General features: G+C 33.7%; 1 protein-coding gene across 2 annotated transcripts in view; it reads right to left on the reverse strand.

Moving 5' to 3' along the window:
- LOC145268259 (uncharacterized) overlaps window positions 1–8,066 on the reverse strand; it is a 47,754-nt gene extending 39,688 nt beyond the window's left edge. Inside the window, exon 1 of one of the 2 annotated variants that reach the window (XM_080123605.1) lies at window positions 7,915–8,066. The gene's annotated coding sequence lies outside the window, so the exon portion shown is untranslated. Of the gene's footprint in view, window positions 1–1,586; window positions 1,738–7,914 lie in introns of those variants that run through there. The other variant, XM_080123606.1, reaches the window with a different exon arrangement.
- Between the last annotated feature and the right edge of the window lie 7,419 nt (window positions 8,067–15,485).

Raw genomic sequence — 15,485 nt, forward strand, 5'->3', positions numbered from 1 at the left:
TCTTCAGATGCTTTTCTTCAACTTTAAGAATTTCTATGATGAATCGTGAAACCTATACGGAATTTCGAACAGAACCCTTTATTTAGCATACAGGGGTAGATTGTTCTTGTTCTTCCGTCAGCCATGGCAAAGTGTTAATTTATGTCATACTTAGTTATTATCACTTGCGGTAAGGATTGAAAGCCGCGAATCGCTAATCGCCTAGAACTGATTGATAAACAAGGTGTTAGCCGTTACGCCATATGACTATGGATTCAATTCAAAATTCTATGCTCTCAAATTTAATTAGAAGATTACAAAGTTGAAAAAGCTGCAATCGAAGAAGGTTCGATGTTCCATGGACGGAAACGTTGTGGATATACACAACAAAACGAGAATAGCAATTCTTCTTATTATTATTGTTATTATTGTTTCTTATTTAGAATTGAACCTAATCAAAAAAAAAAATCCAGAAAATAAATCTTTATGATGTACGTACCCGTTACAGAACGAAGATGTAATATTCAAAAAAAAAATTTTTAATGGATCATGTAGCTTTTGTGTTAACTAAGAAAATAAAATTTTATGAGTATACAAAAAAGACTGTCTCGCGTCGCCATTAAAAAAAAATAACAAAATGAAACAAGGGCAGATCAGTTCACAATAATTTAAACTTGTGAGGTCAGCCTTGTAATGCTAACGCTTTCACATTAATCACTTTAAATCGTTTAGAAATGATTTTCTTTATGAAACTAAAACTACTTGCAAAAGGAATTTATGTGACTTTTTTTTTTGAATGTTTTTGTGACAAGTATGTACATCATAGATTTTACCGTATTTTTTTGTTTGTTTTTTTTTTTTATTATGGTTGTATTTTAAATAAGGACATTATTATTTATTATTATTATTTTGTATTCACTAGCTCTCACACATGTCATCAGAGATTACTCATTGACAACAACTGGTGGTGTTCCCTGGATTCTGGGTGACAAGTGTCTCCAGATTTCCAGTACTCTCCACTCGATAACCTTTGCAAATGAATTTACATCATCGCAACAGCCGTTCGCCATTGACTTATCCCAGGCAATGACTATTGGTCTTCACTGGAATTTAGGTGGCAATAAGTCTCCCCAAGACCCCAGTCCTCTTCTACACTCATCTAATGGAGGTTTGGTTAGTGTTCTCTCTCCTCGGTTTTTCCATTCTTCTTGACCCTTCTCAATGTGGTACCAGGCGATGCTGACACTACATAAATTCTTTTTTATTTTATTGGGGGGGGGGTCAGTTTTCTTGGTTCCATGTGGTGTCCCTCTATCTTTTTTGTTTTACAGTTGCAGTTTCTCTATGTCCAGTTAGTGTTTGTCGCTCATGTGAATTAGTTTCCGCTTTTGAGGGTTCCCATTTCAGCCGTTTTCATTATTTGCTAACCGTTGCAATTTTTTCATTTTACCCCTTGATTCCAATTTCTCCCATTCTTTTTTCGAAGTTAACAACAGTATAATAAAACCAAAACAAAAAACAATAAAAATGAGTAGAATATTTAATCTGAGTAGCTTAGTTATTTACTTAAATAATGACTTACTTTAAACTCGTGTTAGAATGCTTACCGGTGGTGGCTTCCTTCTCTGGGATCTACCGACAGATTTCAATGATTGCTTTAAAGTGCAACATTACTGTATAAAAAGAATTAATATTAGCAATAAACGGCAGAAACAAGTATTATGCAAGCCAAAACAGGCTTTTATGACCCCCCCCCCCCCCGCCACCTGTTAAGGAAGAGTAGGAGAGGGGGGTCAACTTTAATTAAACGGCACACTTCGAAATTGGCGTCCTTCACTGTAAGGAGGAGGGAAAGATCAATTTAACCTTTATTATGATGCAGTAATTCAAATTCACATGGTAACCTGACGTAGGTCCTTCGTTAAATACTCCTCCCTTGGATTCAATTAGTTTTGCGGTTTAGCTATATAACAAAATAAATAAATAAATAGAGAGAAAGAGAGAGACGCGATTCGAAGTTGTTTGCGCAAACACATTTTTCCACGTTAGCTGCCGTAATATTTCACTTCCATTTTGTTAACTCTGCTAAGTGGGCGGTGCTTTTGAAAATAAGGCTGTATCTTTCGGTTGAGGTGATTTTTTTTTTTTTTTTCGATTTTCAATCATAAATAAATAAACAAATTTTTGTTTATTATCACCTTGTGGAGCCACCCTTTAATTGCCATTGCTCTCAGGTCCACTCTGACCCAGAGTGATAGTACCTGTTAGGGTCCCAACTATGGGTTAAATAGAAACCGACTTGAAAAAAAAACAAATGTATTCTATTAAAAAAAATTCTTCCAAATCACTGGATTCGGCATTAAATAACCCGAAAAGGGTTGGCATGCGATAAAACAAAAACAACCAATCCAATCTCTTCTCATAAAGGCAAATGCCGTAGTATAGAACATAACTTAGTAGTCCTGTGTTGAACTTTCTTAACCTTATCGATGACACCAGCAAATTGGTGAACCCTGGGAACATTTCCATATTTCAGTTATGACCTAACCATTGTGGTGAATAGCTTCTTCATAATTATATTATCACCTTTTTATTAATTTCAGTATGCGGTTGTTTTTCTTTACCGATTCATCAGTACTTTTTAGGAAAAGGTATCCAAGAAAGTTTCAGTACTTAGGTCATCGATTCAGTTTAACTTCAAGAGACTGGCAGGTGTTAAACTTAATTCCATCGAAATATAACAAAAGGAACTGTTTTTTTTATTTATTTATTTATTTTATTTTTTTTATTTTTTACTCATGTTCACCCCTTACAAAGCATATCACCACTTGTGCGTAAGGTGCTACTATTTGTGGCCATGTCTAGGAAAGATTTACAAGATGTTGGTTATGTTACATTTAAACTTTTGCATATCAGTACAGCTTGGGAAGCAGGCAGCAGCAAGGGAATTCCAAAGTCTAGCTGTTCGAGGGAATAAACTGTTAGAATAGAAAGCTTTCTACCATTTAGGGACAACAACAGTGAAGGGGTGAGATCTTATTGCTAAGCGGGTTTGTCGGGGATACGTACGTCGAGGGAGTACAAGTGAAACGAGTTCATCAGAACACATTCCATTAAAATATTTGTAAAACAGGCACAGTGATGCAACATTGCGGTGATGTGACAGGGGCTGGAGCTTAGTTGATAAAGTGGGACCAATTAGATTGGCAACTCTTTTTTGGACTTTATCTAGGAGGGAAAGACTAGTGGTAGATGCACCATCCCAGATGTGGCAACAATATTCCATGCATGGTATGCGAATGGTGGCTTTGTAAAAGTACAAGATATTCTTAGGCGTGAGTAGTCTTCTAGCTCAACAGAAGGAACCCACCTTCTTTGCAGCAGCCTTTGCAATGTCCTCGATGTATTTGTTCCAATTCATATTGCCCGCAAATATTAGGCCGAGGAGTTTGAAGGTAGAATTCTCAGGTAGGGTGCTATTTGTCATGGATATAGGCAGTTGGAAAGGCGTCTTGTAATTGTTAAAGGAGAGCAGCTTAGTTTTACTAGCATTAAATGTTACCATCCACTTGTGGGCCCATTCTACTATAGTCTGGAGGTCATTTTCTAACAATTCTGCCATTGTCTTAGATTTATATACATCTGTTCTTCCCTCATGCATATTATAGAGCGTTGTATCATCAGCAAATATATCCATCTCGGACACAATATTATCAGGGAGGTCATTTATGAATATCAGGAATAATAATAGTTCAAGGATTGACCCCTGAGGCACTCCTGCATTAATGTTATGCTGCTTGGATGTACATCTGTCAATGACAACCTGTATGCTTCTATTGTCTAAGAAGGATCTAATTATATTTAGTATACGTCCAGTTATACCATACGATTGAATTTTCATTAGCAGCCCTTTATGCCAGACTTTGTCAAAGGCCTTGAATATATCAAGGGCTACTGCCCTGGCTTTGCCTGCCTTTATTCAGTACATGGTAAATGTGTTCAGAGATGACTGTTGATATTTTATCTTGTATTTAAATGTATTTCGTAACATTCTTCTTGGACTTCTATACAAAACATGATATTGCCAGTCTCAGTCTTTTCTATATATATTATGGCATGTGTTCTTCAGAATTTTCTGATGTATTCCTAGCTCCTTTTGTTCTAGTTCCTTTGATTATTTGGTTTAGTGGTATCCATCCACTAGCCATTTCGATACCCTATTATAATACAGCTTCTTATTCCAGTAGCCTTTCTAAGAACTGCAAACTTACAGAACTCTTTCTGCTGTTTTCCTCCTACCTATAATCTTGTTTTTTTTTTTGTTGTTTCTTTCTTTTTTTCAAGAATAAGGTCAATAGGCGTCTCCTGTCTTTGCAATAGTCATCTTGTTGTTTCTGTTAGCTTCTTACATCAAGTGGCTTCATACTTTGTCTGGAATAATTTCCATAAAAAAATAAATAAATAAATAAAAACCAAACTGGTTTGATTGTTTGTTGTTTGTTTTAGCCTAACTTCTATTTTAGGTTTAGTTTGGGAAAAGTCGGTTTAGTTCAGTTTATACTGTGGAGAAGCAAAAAAACTAGATTCAGCTTTCTCGCTTTATAATGGGAACTGCTTATGACAACTACAAATCTCTGGAACCTATTTCTAAAAAGGATGAAAGTCTAATATAAAATGATTGATTTTTATGATTTATTTCTTACTAAATTACAAACCAGTGTATATCCATAGACATTTAAAATAAAAAATTAAAATAAAAAAATTAAAAAACCCGCATAACCCCAAGTTTGGTTAGCACCCCACCCCGGACCTAGAATGAAAGAATGGCTTACACCCAGACTTAGAGAATGTCTTTCTACCCAGACCTAGAGTTAATGGAACTTTTCTTTCTTTTTTTTTTTTTTTCATTCAAAAGTTAATGCATCTCTTGGCTTAAAGTGATGAATTTTCTCCGTCTTTGAAAAATGAAAAAATAGATTTATGGCAAGTTTCCTGTATCAAAAAAATAATTTAAAAAAAAAAAAAAAAAAAAAAAACTTGATTGAATGAAAAATCTTTATGAAGAACTGGACATTTTCTCCTCTGTTAAATGACTTTTGGTAATGCTTTATGTCGGTGCAATTAGAAATCATACAGGTTGACTGGCAAAGAGAATTCCTATTCTTGTGTAAAGAATTCTAAGTTTTAGCGTACTGCAGTTTTCATATTAAAGTTAAGTACAAGTGACTTTTTTAAATTAACAAAACGTAAAACGTTACACAAATCAGAATCTTTCCACCCGGACTTAGCGTTAAGGGAGATTTTTTTCACCTGAAGCAAAGCACATTGCCACCGAGATGTAAGAGATGATCTTGAATTAGGGGCCAGTTTTATAGGAGGTACCCTAAGTGAGGAGTTATGCAGAGAGATGTTTGTTCAAATTACATTTAAATTTCTGCATATTAGTACAGTCAGGGATATGAGGCAGGCAGGAAATTCCAAAGACTATCAGTTCAAAGAAAAAAGCTATAGCATTTGAAGATCTCTATAGTGAATGATGGGATTTAGCTGATTGTTGGGTTGGCTGGATGTACTTACATTGAAGGGGCACCAGAGCAACAAGTTTATTGAAGCACATTCTATCAAATTACTAGTAAAAAAAAGCATAGTGCTGATGGGGCAGAGGTTGGAGCTTAGTAGGCTGTGAGATCTATTAAATTGGAGACTCTTTGTTGGCCTCATCTAAGATATATATATATATATATATATTATATATATATATGAGAGAGAGAGAGAGAGACGTGTGGTTGATGAACCAGCCCAGATGTGACAATAATATACCATGATCTTTGAATTAGGGGCCAGTTTTATAGGAGGTACTCTAAGTGAATGGTGACTTTGTAGACGTACGGGATACTGTCAGGTATGAGTAGTTTTCTTGCACGGTAGAGGGAACCCACTTTCTTTGCAGCAGCCTTTGCAGTAGCTTCTACGTTTCAATTCATGTTACCTGTGAATGTTAGGCCAAAGAGTTTGAATATTAAACTCTCAGTTAGAGTGTTAAAATTTCACAATTATATGCCCCTTTCCCAATCATTGGCCATGAGCCACTATCAGTGGATTTTTTCTTGTACTAAACGGCAATAAACTCGTTTTAGTTTAATTTAGACGGCTTAAAACTATAGAAATGATTGCACATTAAAATATATATTTTAATAATTAAAATTATTTGGTTTTCCAGTAATAAGATAAAAAATGGAATTTCCATTTAAAATAATTGTACCAGCAAATTTTAATTATAAAATTTTCGTTGTTAATTTAGAATTACACTTTTTTGGTACTAGTGAGTAGTGCAGTGGCAGTGCCGCAGTGGCAGTACACTGTGCAGTCAGTGCACTTATTGATACGTGCTGAAATAATAACGTTATTATTTAAAAAGCCATTCTTAACATGGGGAGGGTGTTTTGTACCTATTCTATACTTTAACCTTACAAAAAAAACATCATAAAACTTAAATTAAACTTGGAAATACGATTTTTAAAAAATAGCGCGGATCAGTAAGTGCACTGCAGTACTGCAGTACTGCACTAGTACCAAATCTTTGATAATCATCACACGGCGGAACGCAGATGTCATATTCCAAAAGTTATACAAATTGATCAAGCATATTTGTTTTGTTTTGTTTTCTTTTAATAAAATCAAATTTATGAAGAAGTGAGACTTTGATTGGCTATGTTAAATAAGTAAAAGGAAGACAACTCAGTTCGAACTATCGAAACAAATAACAATCGTAAATTTTCATTTTCTTAGTTAAAGAAATATATTTGATCAATTTACATACTTTTAATTTCGTTCTGTGACGTACGTACATAAAGTTTGTTTGGTTTTTTTTTTTCTGTATTTATTTTTTTTTAAATAAGTGTAATTCTAAATAAGCACCAAATTTTCCCTGAAAAATAGTTTATGTGACTTTGTTGCTGTTTTAATTATGATTAATTAATTGGTGTAGAGGCGGCACTCACTGCGGCAGTCTATTGATGGCTGCCCACTGCCATGAATTCGGAATAGAGGCGAGAAAACTAAATATTGCCGAAAAACGATAATCTTTTATCATAATTATTCATAAAATAAAAAGAAATTGAGAAGAAAAAACGAATATCAGTATTTGAAAATGGTAGTGAAGATTTTTATCAAGAAGTAAAAATAAAAAGAGGAAGAGTAAACTGGACAAACAGAGAAATAAAAAGAGTAGACAACTTTTGACCTGTCACCGCTACGAAAAAAATAGCTGTGAAATAAAAATGGCCGCTTTATTTGGGAGCTAACGTCTTCAAGATGTTAGAACTGCCTTTCGAATCGACAGTTTAAAGGCTTTAAAATCACTTTCTACGGCCTCATCGATTCCGTGATGACCATGTTATTATAATAACAGTGAAAATAAATAATAAAAATAAATGGCACTATACGGGCCGTGCTTAAATAGTAACGTTATCTTTATTTTTAATATGACAGGGAGGTATTCTTTTTTATTTTACTAAAACTGCGGTAAAAATTTAACAACTTGAAAATCATAATATATATATATATATATATATATGTATATATATATATATATATATATATATATATATATATATATATATATATATATAGCACGTATAAGCGCTGACTAACCAATAATAAGAACAGTGTTTACGTTGTGTGGCGTTCGACATTCGAAGGTGATTTTAAAGACTTGGGAAGGAATTTCTGGTCAGAATTAAAGTTTATGAGCCAAAAATTAGTCAAGTATTACAGTTCAATTCTAATCGTGATAAATAAACAAATAAAATAAAACGGAACTTTTGGACCAAAATAATAAACCAATTTCTTTCTAGTTTTTACGGTCACTTTTTTTTTTATTTTTACCTTCGTGCTCTTCTGAATAAAAAGCGACAAAAAAACGACATTTCTTACCTTACAGAAGAAAAAAAGATTGAAGTGATATTACATTGAATATATCGTACGAGAAAGATCTAAATTTAATATTGTTGTATTATAGTATTCCTACTTCGACCGGTTCATATTTCTAAATGAAGTTGAAGACACTCATTTTAAGGGGAGGTAACTTGTGTTTACGCGTATGCCTTTTCTTAAAATGTGTTCATGAGCAAAACCAAATTTACTTTTCCCATTGATTAAAAATTCGCCAAAATTTAGGAATCAACTAATTTTGATGATATTTTCAGTATTCATTAAGTAATGATCAGAGAACATGATGAATCTATTATTTTATTAGACAACTTAGTGAACATGTATTATTCGGTATAAAAAACACCTTTACTGAAGTTATATTCAACGTTAGTAAAAGAAAAGTTGTTTTTGTTTTTTTTTTTTTGTTATTATTTTAATAAGAATAAAGCACAGTAAATGTTAATAAAAAAATGTTTCCCCATATAATGCGATTGTATATGACGGGGGAAAAAAGCTGTTATTTCCTTCAATGACATTAATGTGTGCAATTTAGTTTCAAGAACGGTCGATAGAGGGCGGCTGTCAGCCTGTCATACTTACTGTGAAAAAAAAAAACAATCTCTCTGTACAAAAAAGTGTATAAATGTTTCATGTTTTTAAAATTATATTTTGCTACTTTGACAAACTAAAATTATATTTTAATGCATTTTTATACTGTAAAAAAAACATATTTCTAAGGACAAACTATAAATGTTTCATGTTTTTAGATATTTGTTTTTTTTTTATTTTCAGTTATAAATAACTCATGAAAAGAAATAATATTAAAAGTTATATTTTGGTACATTTTGTATACAATGTTTTGATTTTCATATATTTTTCTTCTTTTTTTTTTTTTTTTGCTTTCTCAGAGACACGTCTATATTTGAGGTTCACAGAACGGCCGGTAGAGGGCATATTCAAAGAACAGGAGTCGATAACTCATCTCGGACGCCTCGCCTCGTGCCATTAACATGCAGAACTGCAGAAGTGCCAAAAAAGTTCTAAATCTCTGTTAGTAAAATCACCATAGCTCGAAGCAAAGAAAATATTATGGTACTGGTCGCGGTAAGAGTTCCCTGCCGAACAGCGAACACCCTCAATAAACAATAACTTCTCCCCGCGCAGCCGCAAAGGACATGTTTTAGTTGCCATAGTAACAACACTTTTTATCGATATTGTTTTACTGTTTATGAATATTGAAATAAAAGACATTACTACACATTTATTAATAATATCTTTTTTTTTACTGTTTTACTGTTTGTGTCACTTTTATCGACTTTTTCTTTTCTGTTTTAAATGACTACGTTTTACTGTTTATGCGTCACTTTTATCGACTTTTTCTTTTTTTAATAGCATTTTCTTAAAATGAATATTAAAATAATTTCCCAACTTTTTTCATTTCTATGTGTTTTTAGTTTTGTGTGTTGAATGAAACTTATTTTTCATTACAACAAATAAGTTTCATTCAACACACAAAACTAAAAACACATAAAAATGAAAAAAGTTGGGAAATTATTTTAATATTCATTTTAAGAAAATGCTATTAAAAAAGAAAAAGTCGATAAAAGTGACGCATAAACAGTAAAATGTAGTCATTTAAAACAGAAAAGAAAAAGTCGATAAAAGTGACACAAACAGTAAAACAGTAAAAAAAAGATATTATTAATAAATGTGTAGTAATGTCTTTTATTTCAATATTCAATATAAGAATAATTTCAATATTTCATATATATAATATTTCAATATAAGAAAAGAAAAAGTCGATAAAATTGACACATAAACAGTAAAAAAAAAAAAGATATTAATAAATGTGTAGTAATATGTTTTATTTCAATATTCATAAACATTAACGTTGTCATTTAAAAAGAGTAAAAAAAAAGTTTTAAAAAGTCGATAAAAGTGATTAAAAGTGAGATATTATTAATAAATGTGTAGTAATGTCTTTTATTTCAATATTCATAAACAGTAAAACAATGTCGATAAAAAGTGTTGTTACTATGGCAACTAAAACATGTCCTTTGCGGCTGCGCGGGGAGAAGTTATTGTTTTTTTAGGGTGTTCGGCTGGGAACTCTTACCGCGACCAGTACCAATATTATTTAACAATATTATTAAATAAAGAATTGTTTATTTAATATCTTCACACAAAAATAATGATTTGATAAATGTTATGTTTTTATAAAAAGTTTACTTGTAATTTCACGATGCAATTTTTAATAGCTTCATATTACGTATGAAAGTGCAGTTAATAAAATATCATATAATAATAATATATTGAGACAGTAAACAGCCCCCGCCCTTCTCTCATATATATATATATATATATATATATATATATATATATATATATATATATATATATATATATATATATATAGATGTGCACAGTAAAAAAGATTTTTTTACGAAAATTCTCGCTGCATCCCCAAGGGCTCAAAAGAGGTCAAAAATGCCCCAAAATGGTAAAAAATGACACGTTTTGCCCTATAACTTTTGATCCCTACATTAGATTTTTTTGTGAAACTGGGCCAACATGTGGAATCAATTGTTCTTAATATAAATTCAGTATGGGCATGGCCACCGAGATATAGAAGGCCTGTTAACTGAAAAATGCCTGCAGGCAATGTAGGTAATATTTGTTGAACTGTTACTGTCAATACTATATGACGGCATTTTAAAAAAAGAGGATTAAAACATACTAAAAAACAAAAGAAAGGCATCCAATTCGATTAATAATGAAACTGAAGTTTATTCAATATAAAATATAAATATTTTTCTATGTAAAATTAAGTAATTTTAAAGCAATATACAATTTAATACTGATAAAACTGAATTATGAATTTAGGAAACAAACAATTAAAGAAACATAAAACACAAACAATTCTTGGCCTTCAGGACAAGATCACAGTGTAGTAGTATATGTTCTGATGCTGCAATTCACCTTTTCTGTCCTCGGTCGGTGGAGGAGAAATCTTTCATGACTGAGACAATTTTTATTTTTGTTCCTATCTAGAGTACTCCTTATTGAGGAGCTGGATTTTCCCCACAAGATTATATGTTGAAATATTTAAATAACTATTATTTTTAATACAGAAATTATATTTAAAGTTTTGGTTTTCTGTTCTTCTATGTTCATTTTTTCCCATGTTGTTCATCAAAATGTGTAGCATATTTTCATCAGTTACATGGTTAGGCATCTTATACTCCGCTGTAGTTTTCATTTTCACATCAGTGCAGAATACATGAATACGGAAATGAAGTTCATATAAGTACTTAAAGACAATCATACCATAATGTGAATATTGGTTAAAAACTAAGAAAATATAGTAAACATCTACGATATTAAATCAGGGTACTGGTAAATTTAGGAAGGAATATTATTATTTTTATTTTATTTTATTACATTTTCACCCCAAACAAGGCACATTGACACTTTGGTGTAAGGGGTTACTATCAGGGGCAACAACTACTGGGGTACTATGTAGGGATTTGGGCAGCAAGATGTCGGTTCACGTTACACTTGAACTTCTGCACATCAGTACAGTTGGGGAAGCAGGGACCTGGAATGGAATTCCAAAGTCTAGCGGTTCTGGGGAAGTAACTACTGGAGTAGAAAGATCTTTTACATCTAGGGATCTCTACTGTGTGGGGGTGGGATTTAGCTGCCTGTCAGTTTGTCGAGGGTGTTTACATCATGGGGGCACAAGTGGGGGCAGTTCGTCAGAGCATTCACCATTAAAATACTTGTAGAACAGGCAGAGGGATGCAACATTTCGTCGATGGGACAAAGGCTGAAGCTTAGATGCCAGGTCAGGACCTATCAGATTGGCGACTCTCTTTTGAACCTTGTCTATGAGCGAGAGACTAGTAGCAGATGCACCAACCCAAATATAACAGCAATACTCCATACATGGGTGAATGGTAGCCTTATGGAGGTACAGGATACTTTCGGGTGTTAGTAGTTTTCTACCACGGTAGAGAGAGCTTACCTTCTTTGCAGCGCTCCTGGCATTGCTTTCAATGTAATTGTTCCAACTCATGTTTCCTGTGAATGTTAGGCCGAGGAGTTTGAAAGATGTACTCTCAGATAAAGAGTCATTGGCCATTGCTATTGGTGGTAGAGAAGGTTTCTTGTAATTATTGAAAGAAACTAGTTTAGTCTTGGTGGCATTGAACGTGATCATCCATTTTTGTCCCCATTCTACTACAGATTGGAGGTCATCCTCTAGTGTTTCTGCCATTTCTTTTGATATGTGTTCATTTGTTTTTCTGTTGTGCCTGTTATAGAGTGTGGTGTCATTAGCATATATACCCATCTCAGAGGCAATTTTGTTGGGGAGGTCATTTATGAATATTAGGAACAATAGAGGCCCAAGGATAGACCCTTAAGGCACTCCCAAATTTATATCATATTGTTTAGATGTACGACGGTCGAGGACAACCTGGATTTTTCTCTTATCTAAAAAGGATTTAATTATGTTAAGTATTCTACCAGTAATACCGTATGATCTCATTTTCCTGAGGAGACAGACCCTCATGCCATTCCCTGTCAAAAGCCTGAGATATATCTAGAGCTACCGCTCTGCCCTCCCCTGCTTTGTCCAGTGAATGGTATATATGCTCAGAGATTACAGTTAGGATGTCTGCTGTTGAACGGGCTTGTTTAAATCCATATTGTTGATCAGTCAGAAGTTTAGCATCTGTAAGGTGATGGACTAGAGCTTGGTTAATTATGGTCTCAAATATTTTGGTGAAAAGTGGGAGGAGGCTAATGAGGCGATAATTTAATGGGTCAGTTCTTTCACCAGAATTCTTGAATACTGGTACCACAGAAGTAGTTTTCCAACAGCCCAGAAAGCAAGATTCATTAAGGCATTTGTTGGAGAGAACTGGAGCTACTTCAGCTGAGCACTTTTTTAATAGCACAGCTGGGATGAGATCGGGTCCACATGCTTTTGAAGTGTCAAGGTTTTTTATGATAGCATGCACCTGAGCAGATGTGATTTTCAGATCATCTAGCGTGGCGTCTGTCCGTACAGAAAAGTCAGGTAGGGGGTGGTTGGAAGGGTCCAGTGTGGAGTTTGAGGGAAACCGACTGGCAAGCATGTTAGCCTTCTCGGTTGCTGAACAAACAACCTCGTGATTGTTGGTTAGCGGGGGAATTGTTGATTGCCCATTATTTACTACACTGTTGTTGATTTTCCAGAAGTCACAAATTCCTAATTTTTGTGCTTTGATGCGTTTTTTAGTGGTTTCAGTAAATTCTCTTTTAGCTGTCGCTATTTCTTTCTTAACGTTACTTCTAGCTTCTATATACTTCTGTCTGTTTGAACTGGACTTATGTTGGTTAAATCTGCAGTATGCATGCTGCCTTTGAGCAATGGCAGTTGCACAAGTCGAAGTAAACAATTGGGGAGAGTGGGGCTTGCTATAAAATTTCCGCATGGGAACATGTGCTTCAATTGCAGTTTTGAACCATTCAGTGGTCTGATTTGCGCATTGTTCAGCAGGAAGAGAAAAAATATTTCCCCATGGGGCATCTCTGATAAGATCTCTGATAAGATCTTTGATGGCTTCCTAGTCAGCCTTTTTATAATATCTCGTTGTTTTGAGCACTGACTCTTCAATTTGGACTCTAGAGTTTAGGGCTATTTCAACCATTATCACTGCATGATCAGCGTTCCCAAGTGGGCTGTCGGCAATCGTTATACAATCATCGGGAGCTGTGGTCAAAAACAGATCTAGAAGTGATGTGTGTTATTCTTGCTGGTCAGAGAAAAGGGTTGGAAACGTAACCATTTGTGATAGGGAGTGAGATATAGAGAAGCTATGTGTTGTGCTGCCCGCTGCATCTGTGTAAGTAGAGAATCCAAGCCAGTTTTTGTGGTGGACATTAAAGTCACCAAATACATGTACTTGTGCGCTAGTGTGGAGGGAGAGTGCTGTGTCTATGCTGCCAGAGACTTTGTTTATTATGGTGCAGTCCTGGGTTGAGGGAGAGCAGTAGAGAAAATAAAAGTTATGTTAAAAATGAAAATAAAATAATGTTATGTTGCATATTTAGTCTAAAGCACATAAAGGCTTGATCGTCCGATTCTAGGTTTGTTTCTCTAGTCAAGGGAAGGGTATTACGAATGTAAACTCCAAGTCCGTGCATATGTCTGTCAAAGTCCTTACGGCAAAGTGGGAGATATCCAGGCATGTTAAAGTAGTTAGAGGGGATGGAGGAGTGTAGGTTAGTCTCACTTAGTGCTAAGATATCTGGGGTATTATTATTATTATTATTATTATTATTATTATTATTATTTCACTCACTAGGATTGTCTCACAGGCCATCATCAGTGATCGCTCACTTGCAGTAACCTGTGGTACTCACTGGAGACTGAGTGACAACAAGTCTCCCCAGATTTCCAATGTTCTCTACCTCTTGACCGCTTATGCAGATGCTTGCACGCAACAGCCGTTTGCCATTAATTTCTCATTGGCATCGATTATTGGTGTTTCCTGCGGTTTAAGTGATAAAATGCCACCCCAAGGTACCAGATTTGAACTGCACACTTCCAGTGGATGTCTGGTTAGTACTCTCCCACCTTGGATCCTCTCTGACCCTTCACAACTAGTTGGTGTAGCGTCAGTCGATGTCATCTACAGTTATTTTGTTTTTTTGCACTTCACGGGGAACGTGGACCCTGCGTAAACAGGTTTTAATTTAATGGCTGCTCCCTAAAGTTTTCTTTCACTTTCTTCATATATATCTCATACATTTTTTTGTAATCGAGCATGTATTTTATTTTTCGAATTTTTTTTATTTCTTGAATTAAATTTGATTCATACTTTTATTTCGTGTTTGTTTTTATTTTATTTTCATTTTGTTTTCATTTATTTTTATTATATTTTCCACACTAATATTTTTTATTTTTTCATACATATTCAAATAATACTTTTGGCCATTTTTTGCCTCAAATGATACCTTCAAAAAAGTTTTTATTATTAAATAAACCAATGAAACCTTTTGCGTATACGCTTTTTAGGGAGCAACCATTAAATTAAGACCTGTTTACATAGGGTCCACATTCCCCGTGAAGTACTTTTTTTTAATTATTGTTGTTGTTGTTATAATAATAATAATAATAATAATAATAATAATAATAATAATAATAATAATAATAATGGTGCTTGTGCAGTGTATGCACCATGCTATATTTTAGATAGGATTTTCAAGTTAAATTTTTATGGTATCTTTTTTTTTCAATAAATTGTTAGGTGAAAGTGCAAAATAGTTAAAAAGCCCCACTCCTGTTAAGAATGGCTTTCTAAATAACGTTATTATTTCAGCATGGTGTGTACAATATTTATTTATAAGATAAAGCACAAGAAAATATGTTAACTAAAATTTAATGTACTCTTTATTTTAAGTAAATATCAAAAAACTTTAATTAAAACTGATTAGTTAATGAATTTTTAAAATGAATTTGTCTCTGGTGAGAATAGAAAATTTCCTATTTCATTTCCCATTTCAGTCATGTAAATTATTTA

This window comes from Euprymna scolopes, chromosome 43 (genome assembly GCF_053919585.1).
Source record: "Euprymna scolopes isolate OS-2025 chromosome 43, ASM5391958v1, whole genome shotgun sequence".
NCBI classification, from domain to species: domain Eukaryota; kingdom Metazoa; phylum Mollusca; class Cephalopoda; order Sepiida; family Sepiolidae; genus Euprymna; species Euprymna scolopes.